General features: G+C 38.7%; 1 long non-coding RNA gene across 3 annotated transcripts in view; it reads left to right on the top strand.

The window, feature by feature from the left end:
- Positions 1-24,633, top strand: part of LOC133046814 (uncharacterized) — a 172,791-nt gene that overhangs the window by 136,309 nt on the left and 11,849 nt on the right. Inside the window, exon 7 of one of the 3 annotated variants that reach the window (XR_009690564.1) lies at positions 12,075-13,189. The exons of the other annotated variants lie outside the window; for them this stretch is intronic. This is a non-coding gene — a long non-coding RNA (uncharacterized LOC133046814). The remainder of the gene's footprint in view (positions 1-12,074; positions 13,190-24,633) is intronic. 3 annotated transcript variants of the gene reach the window in all.

Below are 24,633 nucleotides of genomic sequence, written 5' to 3' on the forward strand. Positions count from 1 at the left end.
ATGAATAAAAAAAAAAAAAAAAAAGGCACAGCAAGAAACTGGTTCAGTCTGAAACAGAGTGGAAATATTTTAACCTAAATTGGAAAAGAAAGAAATATTAATTGAATTTCAGGAATTTTGAGATATATGAATCTATCTATTTATCTATCTATGCATATTTATTTCCTAACTTGGATTAGATGAAGGAAGTTGATATGTTAAAACCACATTTAGGAGCTTTCTGAGAAGTGAGAAACATGTTCAATGACACCTCCTCCCCAAAGAGAATAGTAAGATATTAAAGGTAATTTGATGCAAAGGTACTAATCACAGAAGAAATTTATACTCTGATCAGATGACAGCAGTTCTTTACACTAAAATTACTTGCTAAACCAATGGTTGTTCTCACTCTGGGGCCCTGATTAGGTCTGGTGGATTATGTCCTTGAAACTTGCTCAGTACATGTCAGGTTTTTCCTAGAAGGAAAAGCTTTAAGAATAGTGGCACTATGTTGTCACTGGAAACTGGGGCAAATCTAGAAGACTTGAGCCTTGGAGATGGGAATTTCCAGTGATGTCTTAGTTCCTCTCTTTCATTTGCATTTCTCCAGATTTAATATTCCTTCTACAAATGATCTCTTCCTACATTTGTAGAAGACAGACAAGTTAATCAGAATGCAGACAAAAAAAAGTCTTGTGACCTAATCTTAGAGAATAAGGGTTTACTGATGACTGAAAAGATGAATATTTAAGAAATATATTGATAAAATGGAAGCAAGAAGTGTTATTTAGGAACAAGGAGATCCAGGCCTATCAGAAACTTCTTTGATTTTTTGATGCAGTTCCCTTTTAAAATAAAACATCTCAGCTATGTGATATTCTTGAGAACTGGGCTAGTAGAAATCTCAGTGATAAAAATCAGAATATAGGTTTTCTAAATGCAAAATATATCTTGTGCCTGTGAATTAGAGAGAATGTGAAATATTTTCCACAGCCTTTGTATTTATTTTGAGAGGCACAAATCATAGCTATTTACTCCTAGAGGAGCTACCAAAAGCAGATATTTTGAGTAGAGTATCAGTCTTGGGAAAAACTAGATGCTAGACAAAGTATATTTTTATAAAACTCATGCTTTCTTCATTTGTTCTCTCTCTGCTGGTAAGTAGCCATCAACTAACTATCTTTTCAACTTCAACTGCTTTTGGCAGGGTCCGCTAATACTACTTAAGTGTTAACTGCAGAGGGGTTTTACCTTCACAAGGATAATTGCCTTTAAATAAGAGCTCTGAGAGTCAAAAGTTCTGGTTTTAAAATGAAAGGACCGGATCTAGAATGCTGGCAATTCATTGTCTTCAAAGAGAGAGGATGATACTTCTGAGGACACTTGGGTGTCCTCAAATCAGATCTTTCGTGTGGCCACATATTTTATCTAGACCATTCTTGTCCTATATGTGCTGCGATATCTCTTTTCTCTTTGCCTCTAGCTTGCCCCAAGCACTGTCAGGATTACAGAGGCTGGATGTGTAGAGTTTCTACTTCCACTGGGAGAAAGTTTCTTTTTTTCAGTGGAAGGGCCCTGAGGGTTGCATAAGAGAGCTATTATATCTTCGCTAATGTCATTCTTCTAAACTGTAGGGGCAATTGAGAATTTAGGAGAATTCCGTGTCTCTCCTGAGGTGAGCAAGAATCCACAGGTTTCATGAATGAATCTACCCTTTCTAAGTCTAATCCTGATTACTCTGCATTTTGTTTTCAAACTGTCCTATAGGCAACCTGTTCTTTTAGAGAACTTTTTCTAAGTGGGTACTTCCGGATTTGATACTGTCTGCTTGTGTTTCCATTTTGTTCCATTGCTGTCCTTAGTGGAAGGAGTTAATGACATAATTCAGGAGAAAGAAAGCCTCATGGAATTTGACAGTAGAAAAAAGCAGTGGTGCACTAATTTGGTATTGTACAGATCCCAGCTTGGCATCTCAATTTTAACAGTAGCTCAAGTGCTAAGTCGTGCATACACATGTTGAAGATATGACCTCAGGGGCTTCTTCAGGCTGTGAAGGCTATTATACCTTCTGTACTTTCTTATTGATATGCTCCTCCCTCCAGTAGGCAGCTGATTTATACATATAGCACTCGTGATCTTCTGCTTATTGGCCAAGAGGGGCAGCATACACACAATTTCTAAGGGAAGCTTTCAACTTGCAGTGCTAGTCTCTGGATATAACTTATTTCAGAAGTCATAAAATGGCAATTTAGGGAGTTATAACATGGGTATGACATGGGGGTAAAACGACTTACATATTGTATGAATCATTGGAGATTCACTTACACATTGGGAATATGCAAGAGTGAAACCTCACTTTAAAAATTGGGCTTATTTTAAAGTTATGAAGACGATTATTTATTTTGGTATGGTATATAGTGTTCCATATATTTGGAGAATGGAACCGTGTTTTGCTGAGCTAGAAACTCTGCTGTGATATTTAAAGTGTTCTTAGGGAATTCCTTGGCAGTCCAGTGATTAGGACTATTTTCACTGCTAGGGCCCAGGTTCAATCCCTGGTTAGGAAACTAAGATCCTGCAAGCCGTGAGGTGAGGCCAAAAATGAAAAAAAAAAAAAAGTGTTTTTAATATAAAAAGATTAAACTATGTTTCAGTCAGTCAGTCAGTTCAGTCGCTCAGTCATGTCCGACCTTTGCGACCCCATGGACTGTAGCACGCCAGACCTCTTTGTCCATCACCAACTTCCAGAGTTTACTCAAACTCATGTCCATTGAGTTGGTGATGCCATCCAGCCATCTCATCCTCTGTTGTCCCCTTCTCCTGCCTTCAATCTTTCCCAGTATTAGGGTCTTTCCCAACGAGTCAGTTCTTCGCATCAGGTGGCCAAAGTATTGGAGTTTCAGCTTCAACATCAGTCCTTCCAATGAATATTCAGGACTAATTTCCTTTAGGATGGACTGGTTGGATCTCCTTGCAGTCCAAGGAACTGTCAAGAGTCTTCTCCAACACCACAGTTCAAAAGCATCGATTCTTCGGCACTCAGCTTTCTTTATTGTCCAACTTTCACATCCATACATGACTACTGGGAAAACCATAGCTTTCACTAGATGGACCTTTGTTGGCAAAATAATGTCTCTGCTTTTTAATATACTGTCTAGGTTGGTCATAATTTTTCTTCCAAGGAGTAAGCGTCTTTTAATTTCATGGCTGCAATCACCATCTGTAGTGATTTTGGAGCTCCCCAAAATAAAGTCTGTCACTGTTTCCACTGTTTCCTCATCTCTACGCCATGAAATGATGGGACCAGATGCTATGATCTTAGTTGAGATTAATTTTTAAAAATAATTTTAAAAATTTTACTTAGGTATACTTTTTAATGCTAATCTTAGTCAAAAACCAAATCTTATAGCCTACGACTTAATGTCTGTCATTAGTATAATCTTGCTCTTTTTTTAGTAAAACATGTAGTCCTATTAGTTTCTTAACTAACTTAAATGTTTATTTTACCTTATTCAAATTAGTTAAAACAAGGAAAAGTATGTATTCCCAAAACTAATATAAAAATAGACCAGAAGACTCCATTCTTTTTGCCTATAAAAGCTTAAGGAAATTCTCTTCAGTTTGGGTAAATCTGATAATGTATCCTGAAAGAGTGAAGGGTGGGACCAGGGGGTAAGGTAATGATTGTTTCACACTCTTGGCATAAAATAGAATTTACACATTGTCAACAGGCTGGGAAAAAAAACAAACAATGATTAAGATAGATAGTTTTTATCTGGCCAATCTTATCTTTTTCAAGCTTAAGCAAACTTTTAAAAATGGAAATCTTTATTTAGGCTTAGCTCACTGCCATGATCTAATTGCAGAGGCTTCCAAACCAGAAACCAACAACTAGAGTCTCTGAAATGGACAACTTCTTACAGTAATGATGGTGTTTTCTGTCTCCTGCATCTTCCAGGAAGTCTTTAGAGTAAACCTAACAAATATTCACTAAAGAGCTGTTCCGGAAAACGTAACTTTCTTTCAAAAGAGATGTGACTGTAATGAATATCTCTATCTCTAAAACTTGGTCTCTGTTTCTCTCTGTCTTTGTCTCTCATTGGTTTTTCTGGAATTAAATGATACAGTAAAATAGGCTGCATGGCATGGAGAGTTGAGAATTCTTTTTTTTTTTTTTTTAATAAAAATTGGTTTGTTAATATATATTTCTAGACATGAAATTTCATGTTATATCTCTTGTGAACTTCTGTCATCTGAAGACCAATTGTACTTATTCTTTCTTTGGGAAGTTTTTCAATGGCCTTTGACCAATCCAAATTAGTATTCTGACCTGAGCCAGTGTTAGGTCATTAGAAGTAAAATCCCCTTTCCTGTAAGAGATCAATTGTAATGGTATATTCAATTGCCAAAGAAAGAAAGAACTTAATACTGTTTATTTTGATTTAAAAAACACTTGACAGTCATAATAACTGTAGTTTTAAATTCGAGGTCTGTATGACTGGAATATGAGTCATTAACATATGACTGAGAATAATATACTATAAGAGGGAATGGGATATTTTTGCACCAGACTGGGAACCAAGAAGTCCAAGCTCTGTTAGAATAAATGACCAATCAATGACTATTAGTCCAGCTAGCATTTCATCTGTCCTCAATCAATTAAATAAAATTGTGAAATTATAGTAGCACAGAGTGATTTTCATATTATAGAATGACATGACTTACTGCAAAATGTAAATGGCACATTTACAGTTACATGCATTGCTGTAAGCATTAAATACGATGGTATACACAGAATACTTACTATGGTGCCTGGCACTTAGGATGGATCAACAAATAACAGTGAAGTTTGTGATGATTTCTTGAATTAAATTTTTTGCACCGACCAATCCTCATTTAAAACATGTTATTTCAACAGCAGCCACAAGATGGGAGTATTTACCTTTATAGTTAAGTTTTTTCTTTTTCTTTTCTAATTACATTGCTGAAGGAATTGGGTGTTTTGCCTTAGCTACTTCGGTCTCCATATTTATCTGTGAGGATAAAAGTGACAAATTATAGTTTAAAATTTGGCTGGTGAAAGATTGGGCCAGCCAAATTTGAATTGTATATGATCAAATCTAAGACTTGGGTTGGCTTTTTAAATAATCATCTTTTTCTAATGAATTGAAAACTAACTAGATGGAAAATAAATCAAAGCATTGTGAAAAAGGAACTGTACTTAAAAAACTAAAGCTATGTAGAATTTATAAATGATCATTGAGTGGAGGAAATTGTGTTTTCCTGTCATTGTGTATATTGGAATATTGGACATATGAATAGTTTGTTTAAAGAGGATTACAGAGGAGTGTCTGGTCTCACTAAGAAGAATTGGAACTCATATGTTCATTGCTGCATTTTTAAATAGACTCCTCATCTACAGTGGATTCCTCTGCATGTGAAGGATCCACTTTGGTTCAGAGGGAATCACTTGCCAATGAAATATGTAAAAGCCACGTGCATGCACAGCATCTTGTTGTTCAGTAGCTCAGTCATGTCCAACTCTTTGTGACCCCATGGACTGCAGCATGCCTGACTTCCCTGTCCTTCACCATCTCCTAGAGCTTGCTCAAACTCATGTCCATTGAGTCAGTGATGCCATCCAACCATCTCATCCTCTGTCACCCCCTTCTCCTCCTGCCCTCAATCTTTCCCAGCATCAAGGTCTTTTCCAATGAGTTGGCTCTTTGCATCAGGTGGCCAAAGTATTGAAGCTTTAACTTCAGCATTAGTCCTTCCAGTGAATATTCAGGGTTGATTTCCTTTAGCAAATGTCCACTTTGGTGAAAGATGAGCTCAACTTCTGTTTTCTGTGAATGCTATTTATATAAATTGATCTCTATGAAACTAAAACATTGCAGATATTTTACAATTAAGTTTATTCATAGACAAAATTAAAGAAAATGGTCTTCATTAAAATAGGAATATACCAATGAAGGAAATCTGGGTTGGCATTTTCCCCAATTGAGAACTGATAAACTCCGTTTTGGTAGCTTTCCTCAAATCCATAAAATTCCATATAGTTTATGGAGAAGAAAACAATATCCTTTTGTCAGAGTGTTGTATATAAAGGTGAGAATATTGTATTTTTTTATTGATATTTCCTCATTGCTCTCTTTAGATGAAGGTTTATTACACATATGAGTCATTCTAAATTGGAAGATGGATTAATTTTGGAGAAGAAAAATTGCTTTAACACTCTGATGAAGGCATATTGATGTTGCAATAACATCTGATAAGCAGACACCTCAGTTAAATAGTGTAGGCGGTCCAGAAGGAGACACTTTTAGGCCCTTCAATGGTACCAGAGCCCAACAGGAAGAAGAAAGACTCCTCTCCTTTGCTGTCAAGATCTCAGTCAATGGAAAGCGATGAACTCTGCTTACTCTAGCCCTCCCAACCTTCTTTTCCCCTCCATAAAAGCATTCTTCTCCCCTTGCTATGCAGGAACTTGCTGGTGGCTTGCCATGATTGCAGATCTCAAATTACAATTTTCTTCCATTTCCAAATAAACCCATCTTCGCCGGAGAAATATCTGGTTATTTGTTTCAGGTCAACAATGCAGTCACTTACCGTATACAATGTAGTAACACATTATTTGAAGAAGTTCTATATCTTAAAATACTTAAGAACCACTGATCTATTCTGGGCCTTCCCTTTTCCTTATTATAAAAGACAGGAAAAGACCCAAAGAAGTTAAGTGATGGACTTGGGGCATGCCATGTAAATGATAACTCCAACTAGAACCAAGGTCCTGGGTTCCAGGTATGGTTCTGGGCTTCCCCAACCACACCTTGCACTGTCTCAAGTGGAATTAACCTACTATTCTCTGTGTTTCAAGCATGGCTCTCCCATTTCTTCAAGGGATTGTTCAGCTTATGGAAAAACATCTTGTTTTCTTTCATGGCATTATGAGAAATTTAGAACTTATTCTTCTGTCCTAAGTAATGACTGGCTTCAAGCAAGTTCTGTTAGCTAATGACTGTTACAGAGAATGGTTCAAGATAATCTAATTCCAAAGCCAAATTGCTATTTTCAGGAAATGCCACCCAATATTCAATAGCTTGAGACCATCAAATTATATTTAGCAGATCAAATATCATATAGTGCATTTTGCAAACTAGAAGTGGAGTGCAATAGAAAGTTATATTGCTCAACGTAAGACTTCTCTTGGTGCTGTATCAAGCCCACGCTCTATGGCGTAGAACTTTTTTGAGTGTTGATGGCATATTTGTCAAAGGGTTGTGGCAGACCCAGAACTATGTCCTAAGGAATTCTTTCCTCTGCCAAGAGAGATTTCTTGACCCACCCCGTATGTAGACGGGGTAGCCATCTATTCAGCAACAAGTCTTACTTAGGCTATTTAATTGCTATAGGAAACCTGATCAGCTGATTGTCAAAGAATATGAATTTGCCCTTAATCAGCAGCACACAGTATTGACTCCATATGTTCTAGCCAAAGAGTACCATTTTGAAAATTTAGTTCAATTCCTATCAAGAATCTTGGTTTTGAGAAATTATGATCAAGGAGGATTGACTGAAAGCTAGGCAAACTCTCAAATGCTGTATGTAGGTGGTTCAAAAATATGTGTTTTAAGCCATCAGAATGTTAAAAAATTTTGCCATGTGGTTTTAGCTTCTAGAAATGTTTTTAATCAATTACATTGGGCATAAGCTATTAACTTGCCAGAAGAAGCATCCTTGCAAAGGAAACATTTAAAGTTCTTAAGAGACACTGCTAAGAAAGGAAACTCATGAAAGAAGTTCTTCTCAGGTCTTAATAATAAAAAAAAAAATCATATGTTTTTAAGGGCTTTTTTTTAAAAAAAAAAAGTTCTTATAGATACCAAGCATCTTTTCACTGGTTTTCTTTCAGTTTTTGCTTTTATTTCTGGGAAGCACAGAGTCAAATTTGCAGCTTGTCCCTAGCACATGTGAAATGCATTTTTAAAAGAAAATGTAGTAACCAAACATTTTATCCTTCCTCTATATCTCCCTTCTATGTAGTTTATCTTATTGTTTGTATTTTGACAAGAAGTCATGGATTTTTCCCAAAGAATAATACATTTTCATAAAAGGAAAATCAAGAGCAAGAGAATTTTAGGTGGATATTTCAGATAATTTTTAAGTGCCTATATGAATAGGCACCTGTGTATTTATCTGGATTTCCGTGTTCTTTCTTGTCCCAGTCTTTGCCAAGACATGTTACTTCTAATTCTCCATTCCTTTCCCCCATACTCCCAACTCTGCTTTGCCTGGCACTAGAATTATATTTAGAGAGAGAACTGTCTCTGTCCCCTCGTGGGGGGTTAGAACAAAATGTTAGCAGATCCTAAGACATCTTGTTGAATGTATAGCAGATAAAAGGAAAAATGGTTACCTTGACTTTTGGAAATAGGGAAAAGGTAAGGAAAGGGAGAGAAAGGGGGAGAAAGGAAAATGCAGAGAGAGAGGATTTGGAAAGATGTGAGCCTAGACATGACCCGGGGAAAGAGATAAGGAGGAAACTGCTGGCCCATTGCCATGAGAAGACAGATATGCACTTTACAGATAAAATTAGTTTTCCGGGTGATGAGCGCTGCACACCTCTGCTCCGTTTTCCACTTGTCGTCACTAAAAAGGAATTTCAGCACTAACTGTGGGAGTCTAGTTTTTGTGGAATGTGAAGGGATGAGTTTTCTGCCTGGGGCCATGAGGGCAGCCCAGAGGGAGAGTGCAGGGTCATGGGAGCCCAGAAGTCTGGGTTAATGTAAGACCCTGGGAATCTGTCAAAATCTCAGGGAGCGATTGGGCTTCCAAAGGCCAGGACAATATGAGGGAAGGAAGAGACTTCTAGGGAAATTTACTTAAATCTTGGAGTGACACAAGTCCGGCTGACAGTTTAAAATAAGGGAACTATACAGGTTATCACCCAAACCACGATGCTTTTGAGGATGAAAGAGAATACCATTAATAAATACTATTATAATAGCAGGTATGTATCAGTGCTGCCTCAGGCAAACTCGGACAAATGATTGACCTCAATATAGTACTTCATGTGCGTGTGCATGCATGTTAAGTCACTTCAGTTGTGTCCGACTCTGTGATTCTATGGATTGTAGCCCACCAGGCGCCTCTGTCCATGGGATTCATCAGGCAGGAGTTCAGGAGTCAGTTGCCATGACCTTCTCCAGGGGCTCTTCCTGACCCAGGGATCAAACCAGAGTCTTTTATGTTCCTGCATTGGCACGGGGGTTCTTTACCACTAGCCCACCTGGGAAGCCCATAGTTCTTAATAGTTTCCAATCATTTGCATAAAAGTTTGAAAGTGCCCTTCTAGGAAATACCTGTTTTCATTAGTTAGTTACAAACATTTTTTTTTAATTTAATTTTTATTTTACTTTGGAGTTTAGTTGGTTTACAATGTTGTGTCAGTTTCTGGTGTAGAGCAAAGTGAATCAGTTATGCGGTTACATATAGCCATTTTTTTCTGATTCTTTTCCCATATAGGTTATTACAGAATATTGAGTAGGTTCCCTATGCTATATAATTGGTCCTTGTTGATTATCTGTTTTATTTATAGTAGTGTGTAAATGTTAATCCCAAACTCCTAATTTATCCCTCCCCCTTCCCCTCACCAGAAAGACTCTTGAATACACTTGCTTTAAGTACTCAGTTTAAGTTCATGCTCATCAAAATGTGTTTTTCCAGCCCCCTCCATTCTTTGTATTCATTCTTTCCTTTGATCCTGAAAGAAAGTGAAAGTCTCTCAGTCATGTCCTACTCTTGGGAATCCATGGACTGTAGCCTGCCAGGCTCCTCTGTCCATGGAACTCTCCAGGCAAGAATACTGGAGTGGATAGCCAGTTTCTCCTCCAGGGGATCTTCCCAACCCAGGGATCGAACCTGGGTCTCCTGCATTGCAGGTAGATTCTTTACCATCTGAGCCACTAGACCTGGCCACTCTAGATTAACTTCTGTTGCTCTCTGATCCCATAAACCTAGCTCCTGTCTCAATTCCCAATGACAAACCTAAACTGTATATCATAGAGTACTCTTGTCACTATCCTTGACCAAACTTTATTGTTCATGGTTTATATTTCTATTGCAAATCATAATACTTGGCACAAAAATATACTCAGTAATTGTCTATTAAACAATTAAATGAGTTGAAATGTCTTTTGGAGTCAATATCACAGACTTTTTACTCCATAATTTCTTGTGTGAATGTGCCCTGAGGCAGCAGCCTAAATAAGAGCTGTCCACTTGTAGTATGAACCCTTCAGGCCCTCGGGTTAGATGGCCGGTTTCTAAGGTAGGAAGGAAACAGCAGTGTAATAGATTGGAATTGTTGTAACTCAGTTCCTGGGGATATCTGAACCTTAGGGTTGTTTGGTGTGATGACAATTTCTCTCTTACTACCTGCAGAGAAAACATTGCCACTTTCTGATCCAGAGAATTACTACTTTTGTTGGATTTTCTGATCTTATTAAATATGTTTTCTTCTAGTGCACTGCCAATAAACTATATATTTCTAAACATTTTGAGGTCTATGATTTTTCATATTTTGAATGTTTGTGCAGTGACAAAGATTGTTATTGAGGTGGGAGAGCTGACATAATAGACAATAAAAGCTCTCTCAAAGTAGCAGTAAAATCTGCCTCCTAAAATAAATTCATATTTCATGTAGAGTGGGTCTGAATTTTTTTTCCTCTTATGTTTCAAAGGACTAAGCATGTCTCTATCAGATCACTATCTGGTTTTTAGGAGGTTTGTTATTATATTAGTGTATATTTGAAATGTTTTCTGAAGAGTGTATCTTTCTTCCAATTTTTATAACTTTTAATAAGTTTTCTTTCAAAACTGATCAACTTCAGTAATGATGAAGAAAATGGCATTACACATATTTTATGGGTGTATGCAATCTAATTTTTAATCAGTCCATTGTTCCATGTCCGATTCTAACTGTTGCATCTTGATCTGCATACAGATTGCTCAGGAGAAAGTAAGGTGGTCTGCTATTCCCATGTCTTTAAGAATTTCCCACAGTATGTTGTGATCCACACAGTCAAAGGCTTTTGCGTAGTCAATGAAGCAGAAGTAGATGTTTTCCTGGATTTTTTTTTTTTTTTTTTACCTTTTCTATGATACAGTGGATGTTGAAAATTTGATTTCTGGTTCATCTGCCTTTTCTAAATTCAGCTTGAACATCTAGAAATTCTCGGTTCACATACTGTTGAAGCCTGGCTTGGAGAATTTTGAGCATTACTTTGCTAGAGTGAGATGAGTGCAATTGTGCGGTAGTTTGAACATTCTTTGGCATTGCCTTTCTTTGGTATTGGAATGAAAACTGACATTTTCCAGTCCTGTGGTCACTGCTGAGTTTTCCAAATTTGCTGGCATAGTCACAGCATCATCTTTTAGGATCTGAAATAGCTTACCTGGAATTCTATCACCTCCACTAGCTTTGTTTGTAGTGATACTTCCCAAGACTCACTTGACTTCACACTCCAGGATGTCTGGCTCTAGGTGAGTGATCACAGCATCATGATTATATGGGTCATTAAGATCTTTTTTGTATAGTTCTTCTATGTATTCTTGCCACCTCTTCATAATATCCTGCTTCTGTTAGGTCCATACCATTTCTGTCTATAATTGTGTCTGTCTTTGAGTGAAATGTTCCCTTGGTATTTCTAATTTTCTTGAAGAGATCTCTAGTCTTTCGCATTCTATTGTTTTCCTCTATTTCTTTGTGGTGATCACTTAGGAAGGCTTTATTATCTCTCCTTGCTATTTTTTGAAACTCTGCGTTCAGATGGATATATCTTTCCTTTTCTCCTTTGCCTTTCATTGCTCCTCTTTTCTCAGCTATTTGTAAGGCCTCCTCAGACAACCATTTTGCCTTTTTGGATTTCTTTTTCTTGGGGATGGTTTTGATCACTGCCTCCTATACAATGTTACAAACCTCCTCCATAAGTCTTCAGGCACTCTGTCTATCAGATCCAATGGGTTCAAAATTGGGAAAGGAGTATGTCAAGGCTATATATTATTACCCAATTTATTTAACTTATGTGCAGACTACATCTTGTGAAATGCCGGGCTGGAAGAAGAACAAGCTGGAATCAAGATTGTCAGGAGAAATAGCAATAACCTCAGATATGCAGATGACACCACCCTTATGGCAGAAAATGAAGAGGAACTATAGAGCCTCTTGATGAAAATGAAAGATGAGAGTGAAAAAGCTGACTTAAAACTCAGCATTCAAAAAATGAAGATTATGACATCCAGTCCTATCACTTCATGGCAAATATATGGGAAAACAATGGAAACAGTGACAGACTTTATTTTCTTGGGCTCCAAAATCACTGCAGATGGTGACTGCAAGCCATGAAATTAAAAGACACTTGCTCCTTGGAAGAAAAGCTGTGCCCAACCTAGATAGCATATTAAAAAGCAGAGACATTACTTTGATGACAAATGTCCATCTAGTCAAAGCTATGGTTTTTCCAGTGGTCATGTATGGATGTGAGAGTTGAACCATAAAGAAAGCTGAGCGCTGAAGAATTGATGCTTTTGAACAGTCGTGTTGGAGAAGATTCTTAAGGGTTATTTGGACAACAAGGAGATCAAACCAGTCAATCCTAAAGGAAATCAATCCTGAATATTCATTGGAAGGACTGATGCTGAAACTAAAGCTCCAACACTGGCCATCTGATAGGAAGAACTGATTCATTAGAAAAGACCATAATGCTGGGAAAGATTGAAGGCAGGAGGAGAAGGGGATGACAGAGGATGAGATGATTGGATGGCATCACCAACTCGATGGACATGAGTTTGAGTAGGCTCCAGGAGTTGATGACAGACAGGAAGCCTGGTGTGCTGCAGTCCATGGGGTCTCAAAGAGTCAGATAATACTGAGAGACTGAACTGAACTAATGTGCAACCCAGATTGGGTTTTCCTGGTAGCACAGTGGTAAAAGAATTTGCCTGCCAATGCAGGAGATGAAAGAGACTTGGGTTTGATTCTTGGGTTGGGAAGATCCCCTGGAGGAGGAAATGGTGACCCACTCCAGTATTCTTGCCTGGAAAATCCTATGGACAAAGGAGCCCGGTGGGCTGCAGTCCGTGGGGTCACAAAGAGTCAGACATGGCTCAGCGACTGAGCAACATGCAACCCAGATGAGTGAAAGTGGTAAGATTGTATTTGTTGATATATGATGTAGTATGACTCTTTCTTGATCTGTGCTAGATTATAAACGTTAGAACAACTTCTGGATCTTATGTGCAATCATGATATCATTATACCTTAACCCTTCACTGGCTTCCTTCTTCTAAAACATAATGTACAGCAGCTCTTGTAGGATTATTGTAGCTGCTGTTGCCTGATATCTAATCACCCTCTTGTGTAAGAATAGCTGAGTTTTGGTTTGGAATACCAACTATTTCCTAATAGCAGTCACATATTTTACTAGTGTTCATATCACTCCAAATTACAGCCTTGAGTCCTAAGTGGCTAAGCTCAGTCAGCAAATCTCATTCTTCTGGCCAGTTCTAAGGTTCACCATGACCCAGTCAGGGTTATTGAGATACAGGGAGATGTTTAGTGATGTTTCTGGAACACAGATGTGTTATGTCCTCCCATGATGTTTTTTAACAATGCTCAATTTGGAACTCTGGAAACTTGGTATCACCAGACTAGAGCCCAGAGAAACCACTAGGCATCTTTGGAGAGTTCAGGGATGAAGTGGGTACTGCTGATGGCAGAACAAAGGTGCAGAGAGCTGAATTTTTGTGACCTCCTTGGAACTACTGGATCAAGCCTCTCCTGGATTCAGAACTTCCTTTAGAGCTTTAATTTGGAACAATTATTTCATTTTCCAGTTTTAAGCTAGTTTGAGTGGGAATTTCCATTCCTTGGAAAATCCACTTGATAAATCAGGACTTCCAAAGGAATCAGCAATATTTTGATTTCTTATGATTTTTTTTTTTTTTTTTGATTAGAAGAATGTGGTTGGGGTGGGGGAGAAATTGAGTTCGAATCAAGTTATGGTTGGTGGAGTGTTCAACCTCAGAAGGAGAACTGACTCACACACCATTTTGGAGAATGTGTAGGAGTTGTAATGACTTGTAAACAGAGTCATTTTCTTGCTAAATTCCCTTAGAATTGAGAAAGGATATCTTTCATGGCACGGTAGGTGGGGCTGAGATATTGACTGTTTACCTGTGAGATCTTCTATGAATCATGACTTACTAGTTGAAGAGATGTAATTACATTTTTCTTGATATCCTTACTGAAAAACATTGGTAACATGTAATCCTTCCTACAATAAATGTTACTTGCTATAATTTTTTGGTATTAGGAAATAGTTGGTATTCCAAACCAAAACTGAGTTGAGAGTGATTAGATATCAGGCAATAGCAGCAACAATAATCTTACAATACCTGCTGTACATGTTTTAGAAGAAGGAAGCCAGTGAAGGGTTAAGGTATAAAGATATCATGATAGCACATAAGATCCAGAAGTTGTTTCATGTCTAAGAGTCATTCATGTCTACCTCTTTAGTCTTCCTCGTGGTTCAGTCTCATTTTTCTATTTATATTATATTTTTTTCTTCCCTTTTGTTCTGTTTATTTTAATTTACCAAACAATAGGGCCCAAGGGTAGCAGTCCATGAGGATTACCTAGTATTACTACCTAGTATTAGTACTTAAGAAATATTACTCTATATTAATTCTGTCATATTTTCTTTTTTGTTTACAAGAAACATGTTTTCATGAGGTTCAGCAACTTATTGAACCTAAATAGGAGAACACAAGCCACCAAAATCATATGTATCCTTCGACTTACCTTTCATGAATTATTCAAAAAGATTTAAAAACCGTAGGGGTCATTCACAATTACACAAATATGAATTCTACTCTAAAAACTAAACTGCTAACAACTCAGATAAGAGCTCTAGCACACATTTTTCTCCCTAGAGAATCAACTCAAATGTATTAATAAAAGGAATTGCTAAGGTAGGGATTGCTAGTGAGTTGTTGTCGTTCAGTCACCCAGTCGTGTCTGACTGTTTGCCACCCTTTGGACTGCAGCCTGCCTGGCCTCCCTGTCTCTCAGCATCTCCCAGAGCTTGCTCAAACTCGTGTCCGTTGAGTTGGTGATGTCATCCAACCATCCTGTCCTCTGTCACCCTCTTCTCCTCCTGCCCTCAGTCTTTCCCAGCATCAGGGACTTTTCCAATGAGTCATCTTTCTGCATCAGGTGACCAAAATACTGGAGCTTCAGCTCTAGCATCAGTCCTTCCAGTGAATATTCAGGGTTTATCTCCCTTAAGGGTGACTGGTTTGATCTCCTTGATGTCCAAGGTACTTTCAGGAGTCTTGTCCAGCACCACTGTTTGAAGGCATCAATTCTTTGGCATTCTGCCTTCTTTTTTAAAAATTTATTTAATTATTTAAAAAGTGTTTTTTTTTTTTTAATTGAAGGATAATTGCTTTATAGAATTTTGCTGTTTTCTGTCAAACCTCAACATGAATCAGCCATCGGTATACATATATCCCTTCCCCTTTGAACCTCCCTCCCGTCTCCCTCCCCATCCCACCCCTCTAGGTTGATACAGAGCCCCTGTTTGAGTTTCCTGAGCCAGACAGCAAGTTCCTGTTGGCTAAATAGGAGAACCCAAGCCACCAAAATCATATGCATCTTTCGACTTACCTTTCATGAATGATTCAAAAAGATTTAAAAACCATAGAGGTTATTTACAATTACAGAAATACGAATTCCACTCTAAAAAGTAAAACTATTTTACATATGGTAATATAAGTTTCCATGTTACTCTTCCCATACATCTCACCCTCTTTTCCCCTCTTCCCATGTCATAAGTCTATTCTCTATGTCTGTTTCTCCATTGCTGCCCTGTAAATAAATTCTTCAGAACCATTTTCCTAGATTCCATATATGTGCATTAGAATACAATATTTATCTTTCTCTTTCTGACTCACTTCACTCTGTATAATAGGTTGTAGGTTCATCCACCTCATCAGAACTGACTCAAATGCATTCCTTTTTATGGTTGAGTAATATTCCATTGTGTATATGTACCACAGCTTCCTTCTTTATGGTTCAACTCTCACAACCATACATGACCACAAGACCATAACCTTGACTATACAGACCTTAGTCGGCAGAGTAATGTCTCTGCTTTTCAACACACTGTCTAGGTTTGTCATTGTTTTCCTGCCAAGAAGCAATCGTCTTCTGATTTCATGGCTGCAGTCACCATCCACAATGATTTTGGAGTCCAAGAGAGGAAATTTGTTACTATTTGCACTCTTATAAATAAGAGTAAGAACAGTCAATTTTGGACTTCCTTGGTGATGCAGTGGATAAGAGTTTGCCTGCCAGCACAGGGGACACAGGTTTGACCCCTGCTTCTGGAGGATTCCACATGCCTTGGAGAAAGTAAGCCCACATGCCACAACTGTTGAAGCACACATATTCTAGAGCCTGTGAGCCCCAACTCTGAGCCCGTGTGCTGCAATTTCTGAAGCCTGAGCATCTGGAGCCTGTCATCCATAACAAGAGAAGTCACTGCAATGAGAAGCCTGTGCACTGCAATGAAGAGCAGCCCCTGCTCAGCATAACTAGAGAAAGCCTGTGTATAGCAGTGAAGACCCAGCACAGCCAGAAATAAATAAATATAATTCAAATGATACAGAAGAATACAAATAAAATTATGTATTATAAGAGGACAGTTAACTTTCTAATTATCCAATGCAAGAGTGTTTATTTTTATACAGTAACACATTTTTGTCACTTCAGGCAAACTCCCAAGACATGAAAATTGGTTAAGTAATAGTTATATTATATTTGACTGTTTTTCACCTTCATTTTTAATTTAATATCTGTGTCACTGAATCCAAACTCATCCTGCTTGCCACATGGTAGGCCAGTAAATTGGGGGATGAGGTGTTGGGGCAAGGAATAATGACATTCAAAAAGCCAGGAGTCCAACAAGATGGCAGACTAATTCCTAGGAAATCACCTTCCTGGGGTCTGAATGCTAGTTTTTTTTTTTGTTTTTTTTTTTTTAATAGAACAAAGAAAAGGGAAGGTGAGGAGGTAAAGTAAAAAGGCTATAAGTTGCTGGAACTATCTCCTGGTTTCAGCCAGTTTCTGGGAGGGAATTGTTAATTTCTCCTTTCCTGCAGCCATTCACAGGTGGACTGGGTCAGGATGTTTCCTCTTAGCTGAACAAAGGTATATTAGTTTTACACTCAGGCATGGGGGTTGGAGACCAGGCATCCTGTGTACTTTAAGCTATAGGCAATACTCCTTTAGTGATTAACTTGTAGAAGAAGCAGTAGAGATTAAAAGAAGCAGATCTAATATGAAGTCAGATGTGTTATTCCCTGTTACATCTGGACATTATAAGGACTCCATGCCAAAATTCTTTTTCACAGTACTTTTGACATTTTTTTATTTGATCCTAATAGTCCTGTTGTGAGGTAGTAAAATAATTGAGGCAGAGAGAGGTTAATAGTGTGAAACAACAGTTATCATTCTTTCCTCTTTTTTCTATTCCATATATTATTATTATTTGTTCTGTTTAGCAAACTTCTTAGCCTTCCTGTGGTTCATAGTCTCTATCTATAAAGTATAGGATGATTTAACTATAATATTCATTTGACTACTGTTTATAACTGAAAATTGAAAGCAGTGTAAATGGCCAAATAGAAGAAAAGGTAAATGAATTTTATTACATATATGTGATGCAGTATGCATGCATGCTAAGTCACTTCAGTCGTGTCCGACTCTGTGCGACCCCATGGACAGCAGCCCACCAGGCTCCTCTCTCCACAGGCTTCTCCAGGCAAGAATACTGGAGTGGGTTGCCATTCCCTTATCCAATGTGATGCAGTAGGCAATCATACAAATCATGTTTTTAATAAATAATAGATAGAGATAATGATAGAATAAGTGTCATGCAAAATAGTATACACAGTAAAAAATACATGCTTAGAAAAATGATTCAAAAACAAGTAAATATTTTAAGATAGTATCAGTAACTATGTTTTTCAGATGGGGTTTCTATCTTAGTTTGGGCTACTGAAACAAAAATGTCATTGACTGGGTGACTTAAGCAACAGAAATTTATTTCTCATGGTTCTAGAGGCTGGGAAGGCCAAGATCCAGGTGCCAGTCTGTTCTGTTCCTTATAGAAACTCTCTTCCGGGTTTGCAAATGATCCTTCTTGCTGTATCCTCATGTGGCAGAGAGACCATGAGAGCTCTAGTCTATTTCTCTTCTTTGTTGTTGTTGTTTAGGCCGTAAGTTGTGCCTGACTCTTTTATGACTCATAAACTATAGCCCACAAGGCTCCTCTGTCCATGGGATTTCCCTGGCAAGAATACTAGAGTGGGTTGCCATTTCCTACTCCAGGAGATCTTCCCAAGCCAGGGATCAAACCCATGTCTCCTGCATTGCAGATGGATTCTTTACCACTGAGCCACCTGGGAAACCCATTTCTCTTCTTGTAAGGACACGAATTCCTTTGTGGGGGATTCACTCTTCCATCTCCATCTAAACCTAATTATCTCTAAAGCTGCTACTTACTAATACACTGTCTCAACTGAGGTGTTTCAGCAGATGAATTTTGTGGGAATGCAACCATGTAGTCCCTAACAGTTACCTTTTTAAGATATTTTAATACACATTTTGCATCAGTGAGTCCTACTACTTTTATAGAAAATGTATCAGAGTAGTGATATATACTAATATATATTTTCCTAGTAGCAAACAACTGGAGGAGCCTAAATCTCCTTCATCAAAATGTAAATAGCTGATTATGGAATAGTCATACTTGAGAATATTGCTCAAGTGTTAAGAAGAATAGAAAGACATTTAAGCTTTACTTCAAATAAAAATCAACAAGTATCATGTAATCCTAAGCAAGACCAGGCTTTAAGGTTTGGTTTGAAATCTGAAAGTGTGGACTCACTCAGTTAAAATTACTCTCACTTTCACTGCTCAACAACTGAGCAGTATGAAAGATGCACCAGTTTGGAGCTTATTAGCAAACAATGGCACTCCACTCCAGTACTCTTGCCTGGAAAATCCCATGGACGGAGGAGCCTGGTAGGCTGCAGTCCATGCGGTTGTGAAAAGTCGGACAGGACTGAGCGACTTCACTTTCACTTTTCACTTTCATGCATTGGAGAAGGAAATGGCAACCCACTCCAGTGTTCTTGCCTGGAGGATCCCAGGGATGGGGGAGCCTGGTGGGCTGCCGTCTGTGGGGTTGCACAGAGTCGGACACGACTGAAGCGACTTAGCAGCAGCAAACAAATCTGCTCCTAATTGCCTAATAGAGATTTGCATGAAGTTTGAAGGTCCCGAAGTCTGTGAGAAATGAGGAATCCCTCAGAACAGGTGGGAGTAGAGGGTGGGAGCATGAGCCCCATCTGTCTATAAGCAGCCTTTGCTGAGACAGTGTTACAGTTCCATCCTCTTCCTTACCTTGTTATGGGGCTTAATTAGTTTCAGTGCAACAGTTTATTTGGAAGAAATCTGTATAAATATGCAAAGCAAGATTGACAGTCAGTTGTTTATAGTTACTACCTCTGGGAGGAAAACAGAGAAAATGTAGAGGATGAGTTCTTTTCCTGTGTGTGCTTCTGTATTTGAAATTTTTTCCCAAAAATTCATTTCTCAATTGGCCAAGAAAGAGAACAGTAATACTTGTTAGACAATGATTTTATAGGACATTTTATATATATATATATATATATATATATATATATATATATACACACACATTACAAATATAAATATATATATATACATTATATATATATATAGAGAGAGAGAGTACACACACACACACATATATATACACCTGGTTATATTATATATATAATTATATACATTATAGGCATATATACATACACACACACCTGGTTCAATCTAAATGTAAATAAATTATAGATTGGTTAATAATTCATGTATTATATATAATAAAATATATGTAATATATAATAAAATAATAATGAGTCAAGGAAACTTTGCCAAATGAGTTTGTCAGCCTGCCACTAAGGGCACGTAACCAGTAATATAGCCAATTCAAGGAATGTTACTGGTCACTTGGCCAGATTCCACTTACGAGCTCCTCAGTCTGTTTTTCCTATGCGTGAATCTTTGTCCATGACGCTAAAGAGAGTATGTTGTAGTCAAAAGGATCAGTGGAATGTGTTGGATCTGATGTGAGACTATTCATGTGATATTTGTTTATCATTTTCTAAGTAGTTGTTATATGTTAATCGTTGAAGTTGCAGATGTGTAGTAAGAAGCCTTATGCCATTGGGGAGCTTGCTGCCTTGGCAGGAAAGGCAGGCCACTGTAGGTATTATGAGCACGGAATTTGAGGGCTGGGTTCTGGGGGCAGACCTGGGTTCGCAGATGCTGTGTGATCTGATGACTTAACTTCACTACTGCTCAGTCTCCTCACCTAATAGAGGACAGTTATGGTGTTTACTTCTTTAGGGTACTGTATGGATCAACTGAGATACATAGGTAAAGTTTCACTTCAGTTCACTCAGTTGTGTCCAACTCTTTGAGACCCCATGGACGGCAGCACTCCAGGCTTCCCTGTCCATCACCAACTCCTGAAGCTTGCTCAAACTCATGTCCATTGAGCTAGTGATGCCATCCAACCATCTCATCCTCTGTCGTCCCCCTCTCCTCCTGCCTTCAATCTTTCCCAGCATCAGGGTCTTTTCCAGTGAGTCAGTTCTTCACATCAGGTGGCCAAAGTATTGGAGCTTCAGCTTCAGCATCAGTCCTTCCAATTAATATTCGGGACTGATTTCCTTTAGGATGGACTCGTTGATCTCCTTGCAGTCCAAGGGATTCTCAAGAGTCTTCTCCAACACCACAGTTCAAAAGCATCAATTCTTTGGCATTCAGCTTTCCTTATAGTCCAACTCTCACATCCATACATGGCTACTGGAAAACCATAGAGTTTAAATTATTACAATTATTATTTAAATGAATAATTTTTATGTATTGTGACAAGAGTTGCAACAGTGGTCAGAAAAAATGATGTTATGGTAGCTGTGATGATGTGGTCCAGTGGAAATTCACATGTACCATCAATATCTTCTGTACCTGGATCCTGAATTAGGATGTTGGCATTGCCTTTATTGGTTTTGGGAGATTCCATTAGTAGAGTCTCTTCCTCTTAGGAGAAGTTCTGCTGGCTACCCTTGGTGTTCAAAACAGTCTCTTCACTATAGGTCTCAGTCTCCTGTGCTCACAGCAGAGCAATGATTTATAAACCATTAAGAGATCCCAGTCTGTAGTTCTGATGTCTACTGTGAGGGGCAAGTGGGGGTGGCATGACTCCTTTTCTGCTGATTTCTTCCATGGAATGGGCTCGATGCCCATGAAGAGGAGGTTAGAGCTGGCTTGAATGTGTCCGAATGTATAGACCTGCCCACTGCACAAACCCAATCCTCTCCTTTTACTCTTTTTCCGGGTTCAGTGTTCTTGTTCAGTGTTCAGAATTGGCTGTGGGCAGCTTCTCTCTTCTGCTGGACAGAGTGCCAAGAGTTGGTTAACGCACTGTAGCTGGAGACTGTTACCCAGGAGGATGAAGGTGGCCAAAGGGGTTCCATTCCCCGTCACAGAGCCAGGGGAGAAATGCACGTAAGGATTGCAGAGGGATTGGAACTTAGAATAAAGGTGGTCCTCTTGACTCAGCCCTTTAAGCAGGGGTGGAATTGTTTTTCTGAGAAGTTAATTGTTATGAGTCTTAAGAGCTTTTCCCCCCCTGTATTTGTTTTTCATGATGCCACAGGCACTGAATGATTTAAGGGTGAATCTTATGCAAAACCACTTGTTCTGCTCAATGAACTCATAGGTTCTAAGTGGCTCATGAGTATCCTTTTAAATTCCTATTATGATAAATGAGGCCAAATGGCATGTTTTGCTGTATTGTCTAAATTGGTCACATTTTTCTGTATATTTCCTGACTCCTCTAATATTATAAAATAGGTTAGGAAATATATTATGTAAACCAGGACTCATACTCCAAAATTCAACCTCTTGTGGATAGCCTGCCTCTCTATTAAAGTAAGATGAAACTCGGGAAGAAAGTAGTTGGGTTTGTGACAATCTTTCTTGCCTTGGTTAAAATGACTTCTTTTACTTCTCTTTATTTTTTGATGTTTATGTTCATCATAGAAATTGTCCAGTTCCCCAGATACCTCAGCACCACAGGTAAAGTGGGAACTTAAGAGACCAGTGACTGCCAGAGGCCTGTGTTGCTTAACTGGATTAATGATCTTGTACCACAGTGTTAAAAATAGGCATCATTAGCTCCTAGAGGCTGTCTCCAGGATGTCATCAGAACTGAAAACAATGATTCCACACACCAAAAGAAAGAGAACGTGGAAAAAAAAAAAAAGTCCGTATATTTGTATGACTTATCCCTGACACTGAATATTCAAGAGTATGAGAACAAGACAATTAAATTCTATGAGCCTTATTTTTCTTATATGTACAATAGGTCAATGCTGTTGAGGCAATTTTTTTTTTTTTTTGGCTTTCATGTAATATATGAAGAATAGGCTAGGTAATTAGATGAACATGTTTTATCTAACAGAGGTTCATCCAGGAAGAGGAAATCAGTAATAATCCCCCAGAACACTAGGCATAATACCGCGCCCCCCGCCCCCGCCAAAGATGATCAAGCACTAGTCCCTGGAAATGTGAATATGTTATAGACCTTAAATCATGAGATTATCCAGGATTGTCCAGGTGGGTTCAGTTTTATCACATGGACCCATAAAAGCAGAGAGCTTTCCCTGGCTAGAAGCGAAAGAGGAGGGCAGAGAGATGCAGCAGAAGAGGAAGAGATTTGAAGTGCGAGAGCAACTCTCCCTCTGTGGCTGCTGATACCCATGAGAAGGAATGCAGCCAGTGGCTGCAGGTGAAAGCAAGAACCTGCTGAAAGCCAATCAAGACCTCAGTCCTACAACCACAAGGAACTGCATTTACCCAGTGACCTGAAAGAGCTTGAAGGGTGGTTCTTCCCTAAAGACTCTAGAACAGAACACAGTATGGTACAACCACAAGGAACTGCATTTACCCAGTGACCTGAAAGAGCTTGAAGGGTGGTTTTCCCCTAAAGACTCTAGAACAGAACACAGTATGGTGATACCTGTATTTAGTCCTTGTGAGACTCTAAGCAGAAGCCGGCACTGAGCCACACTGAGCCCAGACTTCTCATCTGTAGAACTATGAAATGATTAAGGGATGTTGTTTAAAGCCACTATATTTGTGGTAAATTGTTACAGAAGTGATAGGAAACTAATACACCCTCATTGCTGGGAGAAGAAAAAAAAAAAAACAAAGACTGAAGCAGGTAATAAAGCATATGGCTCCAATACCTGGCCTCCCCGCTCTTCCTGCTTCTCAGAGACTGACTCTGCAGAAGGGGACACATTCTGGGAAAGGGTGGGCCTCTGAAAGATCATCTCCTCACAGGATGTTCTTCCTACCTGGGTGCCAGTATGTTATCTCTTTGTAAAGGCAACTTGCCAGTGTCATTTGCGTAAGTAAGAGGAAGCCTTGAAGTTGAACTTCCCTTTGTGCATAGGTGAAACCAAGTAGTCACTGCAGGCTCCATTGCCAAGGTTTGAGGAGCAGCTGAAGGGGCTCATTGGCACAGGGAACTCTTTGGAGCCTTAAACAGAGTGGAGATTTTGAGCTGTTAATAGTTGAATTCAGTTGTAAATGCTAGTAAAGCAGGCAGCAATAACATGACGGCATTGTTTTGGAGACCACAGGGCCAGAGGGCAGTGCCCAAAGACTGGGTTGTTCTCTCCACTGTGAGGTGATGGGAAACACACACCTCCCCCCTCCTGGCACACACATTCAAATGTAATTTTGAAGAGGAGCCAGAGAGATGGGGAGGAGACCAAGAAGTCTGGGATGAAACATTATGTTTCTAAGAAAGAGCTTTACCATCCTGAAGGAACTGTTAAACTAGTTGGATGAAAGTTGTTTTATTCTCTACCAATAATTAGGAGATTGGGAAGAAAGACAAATTAGTTTTTTTAAAAAAAGAATTTCATTTTCTCATGATGATGGTTAATTATATATGTCAACCTGGCTGGTTTAAGAGTTGCCCATATAGTGGATAAAATATTTCTGGGTGTGGCTGTGAGGATGTCTCTAGAAGAGATTAGCAATGGAATTCATAGACTGAGTAATGAAGATGTACCCTTACCAGTACAGGTGGGCATCATCTAATTCATTTGAGGGTCTGAATAGAACAGAAAGGTGGAGGAAGGATGAATTTGCTGTCTTTACCTGAACTAGAATATTCATCTTTCCCTGTTCTTGGACGTAAGTACTCCTAGTTCTTGTCTTTGGAGAAGGCAGTGGCAACCCATTCCAGTACTCTTGCCTGGAAAATCCCAAGGATGGAGGAGCCTGGTAGGCTACAGTCCATGGGGTTGCTGAATCAGACATGACTGAGCAACTTCACTTTCACACATTGAAGAAGGAAATGGCAACCCACTCCAGTGTTATTGCCCGGGGAATCCCATGGATGGAGGAGCCTGGTAGGT

Source organism: Dama dama, chromosome 25, assembly GCF_033118175.1.
Source record: "Dama dama isolate Ldn47 chromosome 25, ASM3311817v1, whole genome shotgun sequence".
NCBI classification, from domain to species: domain Eukaryota; kingdom Metazoa; phylum Chordata; class Mammalia; order Artiodactyla; family Cervidae; genus Dama; species Dama dama.